Below are 19,190 nucleotides of genomic sequence, written 5' to 3'. Positions count from 1 at the left end.
CCTCCTGGCATCCTGTGAGGAGATCTGTAGCTAAGGCTATTAGGGCACGCCTGCCCACTCTATTGCCTTCTTAAAGGGGCGGCGTGCATTATTCAAAAAATGCACTCAACCAATGGCAGCGCACTGGCTGCTATTTCTGGCCTCTCCTCCATAGGGAGAGCGCCGGAGCAATGAGTATCTATCATTGCTACATCCTGTTCTCATGCTAACCTGTCTGTGCTGCATCTGCAGTCTCTGTGCATTGTCTAATGCTCTCTGTTTCCACAGCATATCAGTATCCTGTGTTACCTGGTTATATCAGCAACCATCTGGGCCTAAGCCATCCCGTTCTGCCTACAGCCATCCGAGTCCAAGGACTGTGTGAAGTTCACTGGAACCGATTCCTTACCAACTAACCAGATCCAGGACCCAGCGCATTACGGACTCTGCTGTAACTTTTGTTATCCCTTTTGGTCCCGCTGGGACAGCTGCAACGTGTTTGGGGTCTAACTGGAGGTAGCACCTGTGTCCTCCGGGTATTCCCTTCTGGCCCTGCCTGAGGGGCTTTACTACGGGTGTCCGGGGCTCACTACTCACGCCCCCTTCGGAGCCCCCCGGACCGTGGTCCAGAGGTTCCACTTAAAAAATAAAAACAAATGTTAACTTCACCATCTCTGCCTCCGCTTCCATTTGTTACACTATGCATCCATAGACATCAGCAAATCACCCGCGGAGACTGACATGCGGCGCGTCTTTCCAGACCACAGCATGTCAATTTCTCTTGCAGAGATGCTAGTCTCCACAAGAGAAATTACATCAATAGAATGTATTGGATGCGGTAAATCTGCACGGTTCAGAGAACCTGTGTTCAATAGAAGACAGCGCATTGGATGCAGCGAACATGCGTTGTGTCCAAAGCACTGCTAATTCCGGATCGTGTACATCTGGCCTAACAGAACTGTTGCGAACTGTGGTGGAAATTTTTCTGTCAAAAAGAAGTAGCCATAGATTTACTGCACTTTGAATTTTGGAAGTTATTGGAAAGGCAACAGAATCCAGCTACATTAAAATGGAGGTTGAACTGTGAACTATGTAAGGGTACTGTCACACTTAGCGATGTACCAGCGATCCCGACCAGCGATATGACGCGGTCAGGATCGCTGGTACATCGCTAAGTGGTCGCTAGTGAGCTGCCACACAGGCAGATCTCACTAGCGACATCGCTGGGGACGGGGGTCGCTACTTACCTGTCACACCAGGCGATCCTGCGTCCTCCCGCCCGGCTCCACGCGTCGTTCGTTGTCACAACAGGAAGCACCGCAGGAAGCTGACGACGAGAAACAGTCCTGAACGTTCTCGCGCGATCAGCGATAACCAGCGGGGGAGCGGGTCGTAGGTAAGTATCAGACATAGCGATATCGCTAGCAATATCGCTATAACGTCACTAGTTATAGCGATATTGCTAGCGATATCTCTTAGTGTGACAGGCCCTTTAGTCAGAAACAAGGCTATAGCATCACTTTGAAAGCAGTTTCAAGCATTAAAAATCTGGCACTGTCCCACCTGCTTAGTGTCTGTAACATTTTTACACCTGTGATATCCAAAAACAATCAAGCTAATAGTGCAATTCACCTACAATTCTCTGTCAACTGACTGATGCTAGACGCAGCACACCGATGCAGTTAAACCCCATGGTGGAGCAGGGAGACACAATTTCCTTTGTCAATTTCCAATAAAAGACCAATAAAAAGCAAAAACCCATATTAATATTAAAAAGCAGATTAATAAAGCTGATTGCTTCAACAGATTAATCAATAGAGAAAGCTTTTGGATATTCAAGCTTGGCACACTTGCCCCTGAAGGTTTGAATTTAACTATTGATAAGGTGACCAGATAACTTTATTTGTCCTTTTTTTTATCATCAGTGTGTTCTATTTATGAGCTATTGTTTACATGCTTTTATTAATTTGCTTTTTATTATTAATATGGGTTGTTGCTTTTTATTGGTTTACTAACCTGTTATTAACTTTATCTATTTTTATATATATTTATTTTTGCTCCTTTTCGCATATTTTATACACTTAAAACATGGTTAGCTCATGCTGTTTTATCTTATGTTTTATATGGGTTGCTTTTATCTTCTTTTGGATTGTAATATATGATGTCATTTTGTTGCAACATGTGACTATCATTACAACATGTGACTGTTGTGACTATTGTGATTGGCTGCTTCCCATTTAAATACCCCATCCCCTATGTCTTTAATAAAAATCCACCTGATGAAGACGGATCCTCCGTCGAAAAGCGTTGTGGTTTAACCCCATCTCTCGTCTGAGACTCTTTCCTGCGCTCTTAAGACCGTTATCCACATTCTCATTGATCCTATCCTCCATCTGAGGTTTTCGGCTGGAGCTGCGGTGGAGACCTGACATCCTAGTCTGCCCCTGGGTTGCTTTCTAAGCACTCCTCTATGACCGCTCATTACTGACTCTAATTATCATGCCTTGACTCTGAAGTCCTGTGCGTGCATGGGCGCTATGACAACGCATTTGTCCACCCGAGACTTGCCGGTGGAGTCATCAGGATCCTGAATTAGGTGAGTATATGATTTTTTTCTATATTAATTAAAACTTGTGGAGGAATCATAAGCAATGGGGGACCCTCATATAGTGTGTGGAAGCCTCATACATTATACAGTAGATATTACTGACCTTGTCTCGTTTTTTAACTACTCTCCTACCTTATAACTATGTCCCTGCACTGAACACCTGGTTCTGACTCGGCTACCATACCATTCTTCTTGCCAGCTCACTCCACTGAACAGCAGCCAACTCCATGGCCCAGCTTAGGGGTCTTTGCTAAGTCCAGATCTCCGTATAGAGATTTAAAGGAGTAGTTAGTGCTATGCCTTCTTGTGATAGCCACCTTTAGAGCAGCCAGGTGACCATGAGCAATGATTCTATTACAAATAATAGTTGAGACTGATGGTAGTATAGACATAAGTAGCCTGTAGACTTTCTTGTTGATTAAAGTTGTGATAGATTATAGGTTTCTGAATATTTCTATATCAAGATCTCAGGATCCAAGTTAACAATTTTCTTATTTTCTTGTTTATATTAGATAATTGTCATAAGACATGCCTTCCTTGGCACTCATGAATAGTAATTTGACCCTACTCCTACAGTTTGATTGCAATTAATGTAACCTTTGACCATATTTTCCACTGTTGGTGGTTCATCAGTGTACAATACAGAAAAAACTGTAATCAATCAAGATGGCCATTATCTTCTAAGGAAACCCTGTGTCTTTTGGTTGAAATATGTTCTCATTGGCTTGCAGGAAAAAATGACTTCATAATGTGTATGTGTGACTTCCTTATAATTTTACTAACTGAAAATTAGAAATATATAGAGAAGAACTCAGCACACAGGTATGCAAAGAAATAGTGAAAGTTTAATTTAGCAATCCAATTACAAAATATCTGGTTGTTTAACTTTGCGCTACTCTTCCTAAACTGCTCCAGTCAAGGTAATCCATTACATTCTGATGAAGGTCTGGAACTAAACACTGAAATATTAATATATTTTGGAATTGTATTACTACATTAGACTTTCACTATTTAATTGCATACCCCTGAGTGCCAATTTCTTTTCAATATATACTTTACAGACTAGACCCCTACTTGGACACCATGTCTCTCACGGAGTGACATATAGTACCATATGTTAAATGAATATTACAATTAGTTTGACACATACATGGTACTTATTTAAAGTGGTATTCCAATTTTAAATATTATGGCATTTTCCACTGGACTTTGAGACCCTCACTTACATGAATAATGATGCAAGATTATTACTCCTGTTTAATCATCCAAAGAGGGAGTGCGTGAACAGTTTAATAACTAATGACAAAAAATTATGACCAGTCTTAGATCTTTCTATAACTTTCTGGACTTCAGTGGAAAGGGACATCCACAAGCATTGTAATCCCTGTGTTAAACCAGTGAAACAATCATCTAGTGACCTCTGGTCTCAGAAGAAAACTGTTTAGATCTTGTAAATTATATCAATTGATCTCTTCCAGTTGATGAAAGGTCTAAAAAAACTTTCCTACATGTTACATAACATTGTATTTCAGCTAAAATTGGAAACTTTTCTTCATTATTAATATTCGATTTATTAGAGCATGAAAGCTCAAACAAATGCTTTATGTCAAGCACAAATTTCAGCCAACGGGAACATGCATACCTTTTATGGATGTACATCAAGAAGGAAAAATAAGATTTTTCAAATATTGTATACACAGCTTAGGTCTTCAATAAATCTTCCATCTGATAATTCAGCCATTGTTTTTAGGACAGAACTAGAATCTCACAATACCATGAAGTGAAGACTGAACAACAGAGATACATTTAGATTTAGTTACTGTGGTGTATTTTATGTTAGCATTTTATTGTTGTCCTTCTTAGTACCTCCCTACTGTCATAGGTTTATATAATTATCTATTTCATTAAGATTATCCAGAATATTCAATAATTGGGCAACTTGCAGGAACCACTAAGTGGTTATTCTCATTATCCTATTTGCAGGAGTGCTCCAGCCTCTTGGCTTCCTGTTTTCCAGGGAACTATATGTTCCTGGTTTTATTGACCAAAAATATACCATCTGGTGTTATATATACTACTAACTTCTAAAGGAAGTAGTTCTGCACAGGGGTGGACATACCATTGTTGCAACATGTGTGTAATGACGTGATGCACTGCTATGTTATAGGTCACGCACTATGTGATGTGCCGATGTTACCACTTCCCTATGGCAGGGACAAAATAAAATAAAAGCAAAGTTATTGAACCCAGGGTGCATTTAATTAACCTCTGTTTCCTGGTAGTCTGATGTAATGTGGTGCACTCCAAATAGTCCAGACAGTAGAGAGGTCAGAGAGGCTATTGATAAACTTTACTTGCAGCACAAATACACTGGTACATCCAGATAAACGACTATTTAACAGAGATTCTTTTCCAATTCAGCAATCGCAGTAACTTTCCGGTATAGTTGTAAGGGAGTGGAAAATGTTATTGGTCTATCTTTTATCTCTTTCTCATATTTTACTGGTACTGCTACACATTCATGTGCATTACCATTATGTATGTGTCACAGAGGTACTGCTACACTATTCTGTGTATTACCTTAAGGGATAAAAGTGTAATGTATATTTATGTTAATGCTATGTATAACTACTGTTATAGTTGTAGGGAAAGCGTAGTATCCCAGTTAGGCCACTAGATGGGGGTGGAGCACATAGTCAGCCTGTAAATAGTTAAAGTAGGAGGAGCTACCAGCTGTTAAACTGAGGGACAGCTGAGATTTGAATCAGTTGGGCGGGAGCGCCCTGACAGGGCAGTCAGCTCTGTAATGATAAAGACACTGACCCAGTCATCCAGGGCCTGAGGGCCACAGATGACAACACTGCAAAACATAGCAGTGCAGATTACAGCTGCACAGTTCACAGCAGTGCAGAACATAACAGTGAAGATGTCTAGACTACAGATGGTAGTGAGACAGCTGGCAGCGGTACGGCAGCACAGATCGCTCATTATGATGCAGCTTTCTACGTGGGCAGACACCTTTTTGTCTGGGGTGAAACAGACAGGGAAACTCCCAAGAATTGTGAAGCTGGACAGAGAGGATGCTGTGATGCTGAATGGGGTGGGACGTCCCAGAGATAAGCTGAAGGAAGACAGTGAGAGCATAGGGAAAATGACAGAATTGTGCACTGTGGAATCTGAGGAAACTACTGTAAAGAAAATGGATGTGCTGTGTACAAAAATGAGTAAAGCTGTTATTGTTAAAGTTTAATTGGACTGTGACTGTATTTGTTCCACATCGTCTGACCAGAATGTGCAGCGCATTACAGAAAGCCCTGAGAAGAAGGGAGCTGTAGGTATGCTGACTGGAAGCTGTCATGTCTGTTATGAATGGGTCACCGAGGAGGATGGCAGGAACAGGCTAAGCCACCAGAAAACCAGAGAGGTTGGTAACTAAGTGGATTGCAGACCCCTGATCCTATCCACACAACTAGCAGTAGCCGTGGAGCGTACATACATTGCCCTAGATGCCTCGGCACAGCCGGAAAGCTAACTAATTCTAAAGCAAGAAAGGTGAAATCTAAACTGCCCCGGAGTAGACCCCAAAGGAATAGATAGCCCCCAAACATATATTGTCGGTGAGACAAGATGAAACACAAACGCAGGCAGAAAAATAGACTGAGCAAATGAGGGGGCCCAAACTGACTAGACAGGATAGGAAAGGAAAGACACTGTCTGCAATCATGCAAAAAACCCTGAAAAATCCAACACAACAGATGTACAAAAAAACACTGAAGTCACACGACTTCGCCCCCACTATATCAGCACTCCGGTATTTACTGAAAGTAAAGCAAACAGACCAATATAACAGGGGACTGAACAAACTGACACAAGTAGTAACATATGGAGCGGTGGTCCAGCACAGCCCCCAGCAGGAGCAAGATGAACCTGCTCAACAAGCAGAGATAGACAAAACCAGATCAGATGTAAAGGATTAGCAAATGAATCACTTAGCTGAACAATGCAGGAACAGGGCAGGAGACATCAGACCTCTGAATGCACAGGAAAGTAATGCACAGGGATTGCAGGGAGTCTTCAGACTTAAATACTCCAATCCGTAACCCCAGATCTCCAATCATCATCACCATCATCATCAGATGGCAGAGCTCTGTCAATCTGGCCAGCTCCACTACTTCCAGTAACCACTGGAGGGAGCAGGGGGAGCTTTGGCTCAGAAGTCTGAGCCAGGGAATTCACAACAGTACCCCCCCTTGAGGAGGGGTCACCGAACCCTCATTCACACCACCAGGCCGATCAGGATGGGCCCAGTGAAAGGCACGAATCAATCTCTTGGCATGGATGTCAGCAGCAGAGACCCAAGAATTATCCTCTTGGCCATAATCCTTCCACTTGACCAAGTACTGAAGTCTCCGTCTAGCCAGACGAGAATCCAAAATCTTCTCTACCTCATAGTTCAAATTACCCTCAACCAGTACAGGGTCAGGGGGCACCGCCATGGGAACCACTGGCTCCACAAACCTTTTCACCAAAGATTTATGAAAAACGTTATGAATCTCAAACGTAACTGGAAGAGCCAAATGGAAAGAAACGGGGTTAAGGATTTCCAAAATCTTATAAGGTCCACTAAACCTTGGCTTGAATTTTGGAGATGCAACCTTCATGGGAATATTTTTTGAGGACAACCAAACCATATGACCCACTTTAAACTGGGGACCAATTGTCCTTTGCCGGTTGGAAAACCATTGGGCCTTTTCCTGAGAGTGGGAAAACTTATCCACTACTTGGTCCCAAATCTGCTGCATTCTCTCTACCACAGAATCCACACCTGGGCAGGCAGAAGCTTCCACCTGCCCCGAAGAAAATCGAGGATGAAACCCAAAGTTACAAAAGAAAGGAGACATCAAAGTGGCAGAACTAGCCCTATTGTTTAGTGCGAATTCGGCCAATGGCAAAAATGAGACCCAATCATCCTGATCAGCAGATATGAAACATCTCAAATAGGACTCCAAAGTCTGGTTTGTTCTCTCAGTCTGCCCATTGCTCAGAGGATGAAATGCAGAGGAGAAAGACAACTGAATTTCCAGTTTGGAACAAAAAGCTCTCCAAAATCGGGAAACAAACTGGACTCCTCTGTCCGACACAATGTTCTCAGGAATCCCGTGCAGACGAACCACTTCTTGTAAAAACTCGGGTACCAACTCAGAAGAAGATGGCAACTTTGGGAGTGGTACAAGATGGACCATCTTAGAAAATCTATCACAAATCACCCAAATAACAGTCATTCTCTGAGAGACAGGGAGATCAGAGATAAAATCCATTGAGATATGGGTCCACGGCCTCCTGGGCACTGGCAGGGGCATCAACAAACCACTATTACGAGAACAGGGCTTGGACCGAGAACAAGTCCCACAGGACTGCACAAAATTCCTGACATCACGAGATAAGGCAGGTCACCAAAAAGACCGACTTACCAAATCTCTGGTACCAAAGATACCTGGATGACCAGCCAACGCAGAGCAATGAATTTCAGACATTACTCTTTTCCTCCACTGGTCAGGGACATACAATTTTCCCATAGGGCATCATTCAGGTTTATCCTCTTGAAATTCCTCCAGGGCATGTCTCAAATTAGGAGAGATGGCGGAAAGAACTATACCCTCATTTAGAATGGTAGTAGGCTCGGTCACATCAAGAGAATTCGCAAAGAAGCTCCTGGAAAGGGCGTCCGCCTTAACATTCTTAGTGCCCGGAAGAAAGTAGACCACAAAATTAAAACGAGTGAAAAACAAGGCCCACCTAGCCTGTCTAGGATTCAAGCGCTTGGCTGATTCAAGATAAATCAAATTCTTGTGGTCGTGAAGACCACAACTTGAAGTCTAGCTCCCTCCAACCAATGTCTCCACTCTTCAAATGCCTATTTCATGGCCAACAATTCCTGATTCCCCACGTCATAGTTACGTTCAGATGGAGAAAATTTTCGAGAAAAGAAGGCACAGGGATTCATCTTAGAAATTACCGGATCTCTTTGAGACAAAACGGCTCCTGCACCAATCTCAGAAGCATCTATCTCCACCTGAATTGGGAGTGAGACATCAGGTTGCCATAGAACCGGAGCAGAAGTGAATCTCTGCTTAAGCTCCTGATATACCGAGACTGCCTCTGGAGACAAATTCACCATATCAGCGCCCTTTTTGGTCAAATCAGTCAGTGGTTTAACAATACCAGAAAAATTACTTATAAATTTATGGTAGAAATTAGCAAAACCCAAAAACTTCTGGAGAGCCTTCAAATAAGTGGGCTGAACCCAATCATAAATGGCCTGAACATTTCAATAGCAGACGGGGACAAAATGAATCCCAAAAAGAAATTCTCTGTACACCAAAGAGACACTTCGATCCCTTAACATACAGAGTATTTTCCCCCAAAATCCAGAACACAGTCCGGACATGTTCCACATGAGAATCCCAATCACGGGAAAAGATCAAAATATCATCCAGATGAATGATCAAAAACTTATCCACAATGTCCCGGAAAATATCGTTCATAAAAGATTGGAAGACAAAAGGGGCATTAGTGAGCCCAAAAGTCATCAGCAGATACTCAAAATGTCCCTCTGGGGTATTAAATGCTGTCTTCCATTCATCCCCGTGCTTGATGTAAATAAGATTATATGCCCTCCTGAGGTCAAGTTTGGTAAACCAACAGGCACTTTTAACTCTGGAAAATAAATCAGAAATCAGGGGTAACGGGTACTGATATTTAACAGTGATTTTGTTAAGGGAACGATAGTCAATACATGGCCTTAATGAGCCATCTTTCTTGGCCACAAAAAAAACCAGCACCTAAAGGTGAAGAGGATGGTCTGATATGACCCTTCTCCAACGACTCCTTGATATAAGATCGCATAGCATCATGTTCAGGTACCGATAAATTGAAAAGCCGACCCTTGGGAAATTTACGCCCAGGCATTAACTCAATTGCACAGTCATAACTCCTATGAGGAGGCAAAGATGCAGACTTACTCTCACTAAAAACATCAGAAAAATCAGTCAAATAGTCAGGAATATCATGAGACTGGGGAGAGATGGAGAAAACAGGAGTGTCACTAAGAACACATTGACAACCCCAACTCACCACAGACACAGATTTCCAATCCAAAACAGAATTATGGGTTTGGAACCAAGGAAAACCAAGAACAATAGTATCATGCAAATTGTGCAACACCAAAAATGTACAATTCTCTTGGTGGTCTGGGGCGACCCGCATTATCACCTGGTCCAAAACTGGGGTTTATTCTCCGCTAAAGGAGTAGCATCAATACCCCTCAAAGGGATAGGAGTCCACAGGGGTATCATGGGAAAACCACAATGTTTGGCAAAGTCAAAATCCATCAGATTCAAAGCTGAATCAACAAAAGCCTTAGCGGAAAATGTAGACAAGGAGCAGATCAAGGTAATCGCCAAAAGGAACTTAAGCTGTACACTGCCCACTGCAAATGCATTAGCAAAACGCTTTTTTCTCATTTAGGGCAGACAGAAATAGTATGAGAGGCGTCCCCACAAAAAAAACGCTACTTATTACGCCTTCTAAACTCCTGACATCGTGCCCTAGACAAAACCCTATCGCATTGCATGGGTTCAGAAGTTCGTTCGAAAGGTGGCAACGCCTCTCGTGTAGTTTTATGTTCACGTAAGCGCCGATCAATTTGAATGGTCAATGACATAGAGTCGTCAAGACCAGAGGGGACAGGAAATCCCACCATAGCATCTTTTACGGTTTCTGCCAGACCCTTCCGAAAGAGAGCTGCTAGGGCATCGTCATTCCATTTAGTAAGGACCGCCCACTTTCGGAATTTTTGACAATATAACTCTGCAGAATCCTGACCCTGATTCAATGCCAATAAGGTTTTCTCAGCTTGATCAATAGCATTAGGTTCATCATACAACAACCCCAGAGCTTGAAAAAACGCATCCACACTAGCCAGAATAGGATGTCCGGGTGTCAAAGAAAAAGCCCAATCCTGGGGATTGCCGCGGAGCAAGGAGATGACAATTTTAACCTGCTGCACAGAGCTCGCCGATGAGTTAGGTTTCAAAGCAAAAAATAGTTTACAATTATTCTTAAAATTCAAAAATTTAGACCAATCCCCAGAAAACACATCAGAAGTAGGGATTTTTGGTTCGACAGCAGATGATTGAGCGAGATAGGCAGAAATTCCCCACACTTCAGCAGCAAGCTGCTCAACATGATCGGACAATTGCTTAGTCTCCATTTAGACAAAAAAAATCCTCCTACGGCCCCAGAGAAAAAAGAGGAAAAAATATATAAAAAAAAAATTCTGACACATTTTTTTTTTTTTTACAATTCTTTCCTTCTTTAGAGTACCCTATAGTCTACAGTAAGGCTGGTGATTCTGTTATGAATGGGTCACCAAGGAGGATGGCAGGAACAGGCTAAGCCACCAGAAAACCAGAGAGGTTGGTAACTGTAACAACCATGCTGGCATCACTGCATGGCCTCCCACTCCCCACTCACCATCTTTCTCACTGCTCCAGGTCATGCTGTGAATTCTGTTTACTTCCAGCTCCATGCTCTGTCCCTCTTACCTCCTGTCTGCTGTGTTCATGTTTCCTGACTGTGTGTATAGGGGGGCGGCGCCTGAACTCTCTGTTTCTTATGGAGTTAGGGCACACCTGGCTAATACAGTATATCCGCGACCAATCACCTGGAGCCCTTTACTTTATAGGGCCGCTACACCCACTAACCCTTGCCTGTGCAATGTCTCAACTCAGTTAGCTCCCTGCCTATGTCTCGCCTTCTCTGAGAAGCTTTGTCTCTGTACTTTGCCTAGTACTTCCCTGCCTGCCCTTCAGGAGGCAGAATATCCTGATTCCTGTTTCCTTTGGTCCCTGTTCATTGTCTTGTACTGTTTCCCTGTCTGGACTCTGTCCTACCTCTGTTTGTCAGTCTCCTTGTCTGTGGTTCCCTTCCCTGCTGTGTCTTTCCCTGTGTCCTCCCTGTCTGCACTCTGCACTCTTGCAAGCTCTGCCTACTTTGCACTCTTGCAAGCTCCGCCTACTTTGCACTCTTGAAAGCTCTGCCTATTTTGCACTCTTGCAAGCTCCACCTACTTTGCACTCTTGCAAGCTCCGCCTACTTTGCACTCTTGCGGCTCCGCCTGCCCTGCACTCCTGCAGCTCCATCTGCTCTGCACTTCTGCGGTTCCGCCTGCTCCACACTCCTGTGGCTCCGCCTGCTCCGCACTCCTGCGGCTCCACCTACTCTGCACTCCTGTGGCTCCGCCTACTCTGCACTCCTGCTCTTGTCATATTCCTCTCTCTCCTATCCGTACCCGTACCTGCACTTCCAATTTGAACAGGACCATACCTGTTCCTCCATATTCCCTTCCTTCCGGCCAGTACCCGCTCCTGCTGTGTGAACAGGACCCTACCTGTCCCTTCGCACACCACACCTGCCTGCCTTGTGTCTCCAAGCTGTGCTTGCTTGCCCTGTGTCTCCAAGCCGTGCCTGCTTGCCCTGTGTCTCCAAGCTGTGCCTGCTTGCCCTGTGTCTCCAAGCTGTGCCTGCTGCCCTGTGTCTCCAAGCCATGCCTGCTTGCCCTGTGTCTCAGCCATACCAGCCTGCCCTGTATCTCAGCTGTGCCTGCCTGGGTACCAGCCGTGCCTGCCGTGCCCACCTGCCTGCCTGTCACTCGCACCGGGCCAAGTGTCGATGATAATGTAATGATAATGTGTGCAAACTGTAAAGCGCTGCGGAATATGTTAGCGCTATATAAAAATAATAATGATTATTATTAAAAATAAAGATTATTATTAAGTGTCCTGTTCCCGAGTGGGATCAGCAGTCACAGCCAGACACCACCCTGGAGTGGCACCTGATAGCTTCCTGCCACACAACCCTGACCTCACCATTGGAGGCTCCAGAGAAGACTGTTATGAGCTCATTTTCTGCTCCACCAGCTGGGAGTTCTCCTTCTGTTCTCCCTTTGGTGGTGACAGGAGGTGGTGAGGTTAGTTTAATTGGTAATGGTCTGCCATCTGACAAGGAGGATAATGATTGGATCTCTGGAGTATCAGACTGGATATAAGACAGCTGACGCCCTATCCTGTTGCTGGTGATTCAGTCTGCTTCTCAGGTCTTGGACTTCAGCTCTGCTCCATTCTTCTCAAGTTAAGTTTGTTTTTTGCTAATGTTCACACTTGCTCTTGTTGGTCAGCTCAGTTTTTGTGTGGTCAGCCAGCCCGGCTGGGCTGTGCTGAATCTCCACTCTTATTTATCTGTATTTTCCAATTTGCCTTTTATTAGATTGGCCTCTTTTTTTCTCTGTCTCAGAATATTTCAGAGTGCTGATATAGTGGGAGAAGTCTAGTGACTTCAGGGTTAATTTTGTTATCAGAAGTGTTGGGCATTATTTTGGGTAGGGTTTTTGGCAGATTGCAGACAGTATCTTTCCTTTCCTGTCCTTTCAAGTTAGTTTGGCCCCATCGTTTGCTCAGCCTATTTTTCTGCCTTTGTTTGAGTTTTCATCTTGCTTCACCATCAATACATGTGGGGGGCTGTCTTTCCTTTGGGGTCTGCTCTGGGGGAGTTAGTTTTCCCTTTTCTTACTTTAGGCTTATTTAGTTCTCCGGTTGTGATGAGGCATCCAGGACCATCGTAGGCACACTCCGCAACTGCTGCTAGTTGTGTGTTAAGATCAGGGGATCTGCAATCTGCATAGTTACCAACCTCTCTGGTTTTCTGAGACTTAGCATGTGTTGTTTTTCTCCTCGGTGACCCATTCACAACAGAAGACCAAGGCAGCTGTCTTAGTCAAGCCCCTTCCAGGGTAGTCTGGTCTGAGGCACAGTGGGGCCACAACCCCCCGGCTCACACCAATCAGCCAAGGCACAAGCATGACAGTAAATAAGCGGATTGCAGACCCCTGATCCTATCCACACAACTAGCAGTAGCCGTGGAGCATACATACGATGCCCTAGACGCCTCGACACAGCTGGAGAGCTAGCTAAGCCTAAAGCATTAAAGGTGAAATCTAAACTGCCCTGGAGCAGACCCCAAAGGAATAGATAGCCCCCAAACATATATCATCAGTGAGACAAGATGAAACACAAACGCAGGCAGAAAAATAGACTGAGCAAATGACTAGACAGGATAGGAAAGACACTGTCTGCAATCACGCAAAAAACCCTGAAAAATCCAACACAACTGATGTACAACAAAACACTGAAGTCACATGACTTCGCCCCCACTATATCAGCACTCCGGTATTAACTGGAAGCAAAGCAAATAGACCAATATAACAGGGGACCAAACAAACTGACACAAGCAGTAACATATGGAGCGGTGGTCCAGCACAGCCCCCATCAGGAGCAAGCTGAACCTGCACAACAAGCAGAGATAGACAAAACCAGATCAGATGCAAAGGATTAGCAAATGAATCACTTAGCTGAACAATGCAGGAACAGGGCAGGAGACATCATCCCTCTGAATGCACAGGAAAGCAGTCACCAGCAGGGATTGCAGGAAGTCTGCAGACTTAAATACTCCAATCTGTAACCCCTGGTTTCCAGTCGTCGTCATCATCATCATCATCATCAGGTGGCAGATCTCTGTAAATCTAGCCAGCTACACTACCTCCAGTAACCACTGGAGGGAGCAGGGGGATTTTCGGCTCAGAAGTCTGAGCCAGGGAATTCACAAAACATGTCTATGTGAGGGGAGGCCAGGACACCGTTGCCCTGAAGTCCTTGGCCATGACTACGGTCCTGGCTGACCCTTACACAGTCATGCAGATATAACAATGGTTATAGTTATAGTTATTAAGGTTGAAGGAAGACTTTAAGTCCATCTAGTTCAACCCATATCCTATCCTAACCTGCCCTAACATGTTGATCCAGAGGAAGGCAAAAAAAACCCCATGTGGCAAACAGTAAGCTTCACATTGGGGAAAAAAATTCCTTCCCGACTCCACATATGGCAATCAGACTAGCTCCCTGGATCAACGCAATAGTAAGGAAACTAGTGTATATACCCTGTAATATTATACTTTTCAAGAAAGGCATCCAGTCCCTTCTTAAATTTTATTAGGGAATCACTCTTTACAACATCATATGGCAGAGAGTTCCATTGTCTCACTGCTCTTACAGTAAAGAATCCACGTCTGTGAGTATGCTTAAACCTTCTTTCCTCCAGACGTAGAGGATGCCCACTTGTCCCCGTCACAGGTCTAAGGTGCAGTGATTCCTGAGTCTCAACTTCTGCTGATATGTACACTCCTGATCACACAGCTGTCTGAAGCTGCGGTTGTGGTTCTCTTTTACATGAGTTCTGCCTGTTTCCTACCTGTTACTTCAGTTTAACTAAGCAACACACTTCTGCACACAAAAAGTCTCCTCTCTCTGTATTAGGCCCAGGACTACATGTGGTCTACCATTTGACCTTATGAACATATATGGAAAGCAGGGCTGCTTTGTTAACTTTTAAATCCTGATAGCAGAGCATATCAGTGCTCAGTTCAAGCAACGAGCAATCAACCATTTTAGTGCTCACTCATCTCTGTTAAATTCCCCTAAAATAAACATCAATTAACTATATAATGATTGGTGCTTATTTAAAAGGAGCGACAGGGTGGCTCAGTGGTTAGCACTGCAGCCTTGCAGTGCTAGAGTTCTGGTTTCAAATCCCACCAAAGACGACATCTGCAAGGAGTTTGTATGTTTTCCCCGTGTTTGTGTGGGTTTCCTCCCACATTCCAAAGACATACTGGTAGGGTATTTAGATTGTGAGCCTCCTTGGGGACAGTGCCAATAATGTTTGTAAAATAATAATAATAAAAGACCTATTAAAAGACCAATGGAAACTGGATGGGGTTACACATAGTTGATTGGTCCTTCCTCATACATGGTTGGCAGCACATCTACTATTTATACAGGGATATGTGACACCCACAATTGTCATTTTCAGGCCCTCAAAGGTGATCATTGTTTACACAGGCTATTGATAAGCAATGAGCATTTTTACAATGTGATTTAGCACAATAATGTCTTGGGTAAATGGGAACTTAGCCAAGTCACTTTCTTTGCAGTAGTGGTAACGCGTTTCAAAAACATATGATACTACGTGATGCAATTCTGGCACTCTTTCAGTTTCCCACATTTTGTGTAGAGCGCTGAAATATACATAAGGAATCTATTCATACTGTGAACTAAATAATAATAATACCAGAGATGCAAATAGAATTGTGTTTCTTTCTGGTGAAATAGGAGAAAGTTATTTGAGACTCACATTATGTTGCTTTTTTATGTTTCTTGAGACTATAACCTTGAATATTTTTCGAAATATATTGAAGTACAGACCATACGCTTTGTAAACATACTTGTCATCAGTGCTACCAGTGGAATGAGAGCGCATGGTTAATATTGGTCTTAGTATCCCAAAATAAAATGAGCGCATGTTAATATTCAATCTTATATAGGAGGAATTACTGGACAAAATTTTAATGATTTACACAGAGAAAGTAAAAAAGTTGAACTGTATGTTAAACACTGGATGCCCTTATCAAAGTTGGAAAACACTGTACAACATATTCGAAGGTTTACAATGAAAAAAAAAAAAACATTGATGTTCATTATATATCAGTTGACCATAGCAAATCATCTGATGAAGCAAAATAGGTTTTTGGACGCTGACGATAACATTGAAACAAATCTCCAAAAAAACCTCCCCTAGATCATAAACTTTAATGACAAACAGCTGCAACAATGATTTCTCTGCAGCTGAATTACAGACCGCTGCTGCCAATATTGTACATGGAGCGAAAATGGATGTTCTTAAGCTTGTTTGCAGAATTTAGAGACATAAAAGATATATGTCTAACATTTACCTGGTATGACTAGGTGTGTCAGTTAATTTAACAACAATCTGTTTTCAGGCAATATCAGGATCATATCTTTTTTGTCTTCATCATTCCCAGTCCTACATAACAGTGTTTAACTATCACTGAAAATCTATAATAAGGGTTCATGTACATGGGCACGAAACCTGTACAGCATTGTACAGAGGCCATATGGCTCCTGACTTTGGAGTAGCATAGGCTCCATGTGCTGCAGTACAAGATCCACCATAAAGACTGCCAGTAAAATACGTTCATCCAGGCAGTAAGCAAATTTTGCTTCAAATTCTACTTTTTTTTAATAAGCTTCCTTATTGATTTCAATAGAAAAACAAGCATATAGTGAACATGGTGATGTTTTTTTCCATGCTTTTTTCAGTCTGAAAAAAGAAGCAACGTATCAATTCTTGAGGTATTTCAAGTGAAAAACTCAAATTTGACCAATGAATCAATGGAAAAAAAAAGTCCCATACACAAAAATCACACCAAATTTGACCACAGAATCAATAATAGAAAAAAATGCTCTATACTCAAAAACATGTAAAAAACTACACCAGAAATGCTTAAAAAGCGACTGGGCATGTTGCTTCATTTTACAGGATGTAGTCTTAAAGGTGAATATCAACCATTTCATGAAGAAGCCAAACCAGAAACTCAATTTGCAGACACGTGTTTTGGTGTGTTTCCCCTTCTCAGTATTGCACCTTCTTCAGCTTTGGCTGTATGAGAGGCCTCTAACTGGGGATTTAAGGGTGAACTTTTCCCATTGCGAATAGTGGCAAGCTGGCGTAAGGAGACTTATAGGCCTTACAATGCTCTTCTGTACTGGTGGACACAGACAGAAAAGGGCCGTGTGCAAGAACAATATATGGGCCCTTTTCAGTCCAAAAGCTCATCATAATGCACAATTCCACAGGTTTTGTGAATGAAAATGAGTCCCCTTACCTCTTGGGCCCCTGTGCTGCTGCACACATTGCACCAATGATATGTCTGCCCCTGTTTTTCTTGGAATTTAAATATGCATATAGGCTTTTCAGAATAAAGAGGACTTGATCTCTGGTGTCTTTTCTCTGGCATTTTCCCTGCCTTTTGTATTCCTGTGGGTATCAGTAAATGCTGCGGGTTGGATGCTGTGTAATTGTGCAGCATCCAACCTGCAGGGTCCAGATTTTATTTGGTTAGTGTCTTTTCCAGAATTTTTTTAGGCTTTTTTATTTTTGTTTTCGTGTTTTTTTAAAAATCCTTTTAGCATTGAAGGAAAACACTTAGGCATTTTGAGGCAGAAATGTTTACAAAAACGTTCAAAATGAAACTTGGTTGCATCCTTATTGACTTTTTAGCCTTCCCATTGAGCTTTGTTTAGCGCATGGAGCATTTTCCTAAAGGAAAAACCCTGAAGAATGGATATGTCACTTTTTTTTAAACCGCTGTTGTCTTTAAAAGCTAAAAATATTTAAAAATGCTCAAACACCTGAACTTACGTAACGGTAAGTCATTTTCAAATTTAAATAAATGAGACTTTTTTTAGCGTTTTTTAGCCCTTTAAATGGGGTTTGCAGGAGTGCAGGTGCTCAAATAATGTCAGAAAAAACATGTGAGCATAATTTTAGGCTTCTTTAATACAGACATAGATAGTGTTCACATAACTATTCACTTTTTTTAGTTTTCATTTTTTCCTCACCTTCCATCATCAATATAGCCATGTGAGGGCTTGTTTTTTGCGGAATAAGTTGTAGTTTCATTGGTTTTTACCAAATAGCTGGAAAACGGGAAAAAATTCAAGTGGTGTAAAATTGTAAAAAAAAGTGCAATTCTACAAATTTGTTTTTTTTCTTTATTTACCATGTTCACTATATGGTAAAACTGACTTGGTAACATTATTCCCTAGGTCAGTACTGATCTAATTTACGTTATATAATCCTATAAACAAAATGGAGCACTTTACTCAATGAATGAATATAGTGAGACAAATTATTATGAGTAGAGTTGAGTGACTTTGGTCGGATCGGGTTTCATGAAACAAAATTTGTTTCAGATGAAACTGGTCCGACTAGGGCAAAAAAAGTCAGAGTTTCATCCGAAACCCGACCCCAATGCATGTCAATGGGGAATAAAAGTCGGCATTGAGTGGATGAATGTCATCCGCTCAATGCCGACTTTTATTCCCCATTGACTTGCATTGGGGGCGGGGGAGGCCTAACAAAGAGAAAAGACCGTATGACGGTCAGAGATGGTTCTCTCGACCGGTAGGGCAAGGTGTAATGAGTGCCCGGTCGCGAGATTCTGGGGTAATGTGTGTTCAACCCCACAGGTTTGAACATAGGGGGGAGGTATGTGGTGTAGTGACCACTGTGTCAGTTAGGGGGCGCTGTGTGGGTGTCCCAGGACAGCCGTATAAGCATTTCCATTGTCCTAATAGGTGTAGGATACTGAATGATCATAATGGTCAGCAGATGTACTGCTGACGGTTCCGTTACAATGTGTCAGGGAAGCCTGTGTGTGGCTGTGTGCAATAGGACCTTTAGTGATGTCATAGCCATGTGATCACCTGTGGGTGTGGTTATGGACCATATAAGGTACCTAGGTCTGGTCACATGTAGTGAATGCTTGGACCCAGTTGGTCCAGTGTGGAAGGTCCCACTGAGATGGGGCTTCCTGCCTGACAGCACGTGTGGACTCTGTGTGTAATGG

Source organism: Dendrobates tinctorius, unplaced genomic scaffold (genome assembly GCF_039654945.1).
Source record: "Dendrobates tinctorius isolate UK_male_01 unplaced genomic scaffold, ASM3965494v1 ptg000005l, whole genome shotgun sequence".
NCBI classification, from domain to species: domain Eukaryota; kingdom Metazoa; phylum Chordata; class Amphibia; order Anura; family Dendrobatidae; genus Dendrobates; species Dendrobates tinctorius.
The sequence above is the reverse complement of the archived record's forward strand: the minus strand, read 5'-3'. Positions refer to the sequence as shown.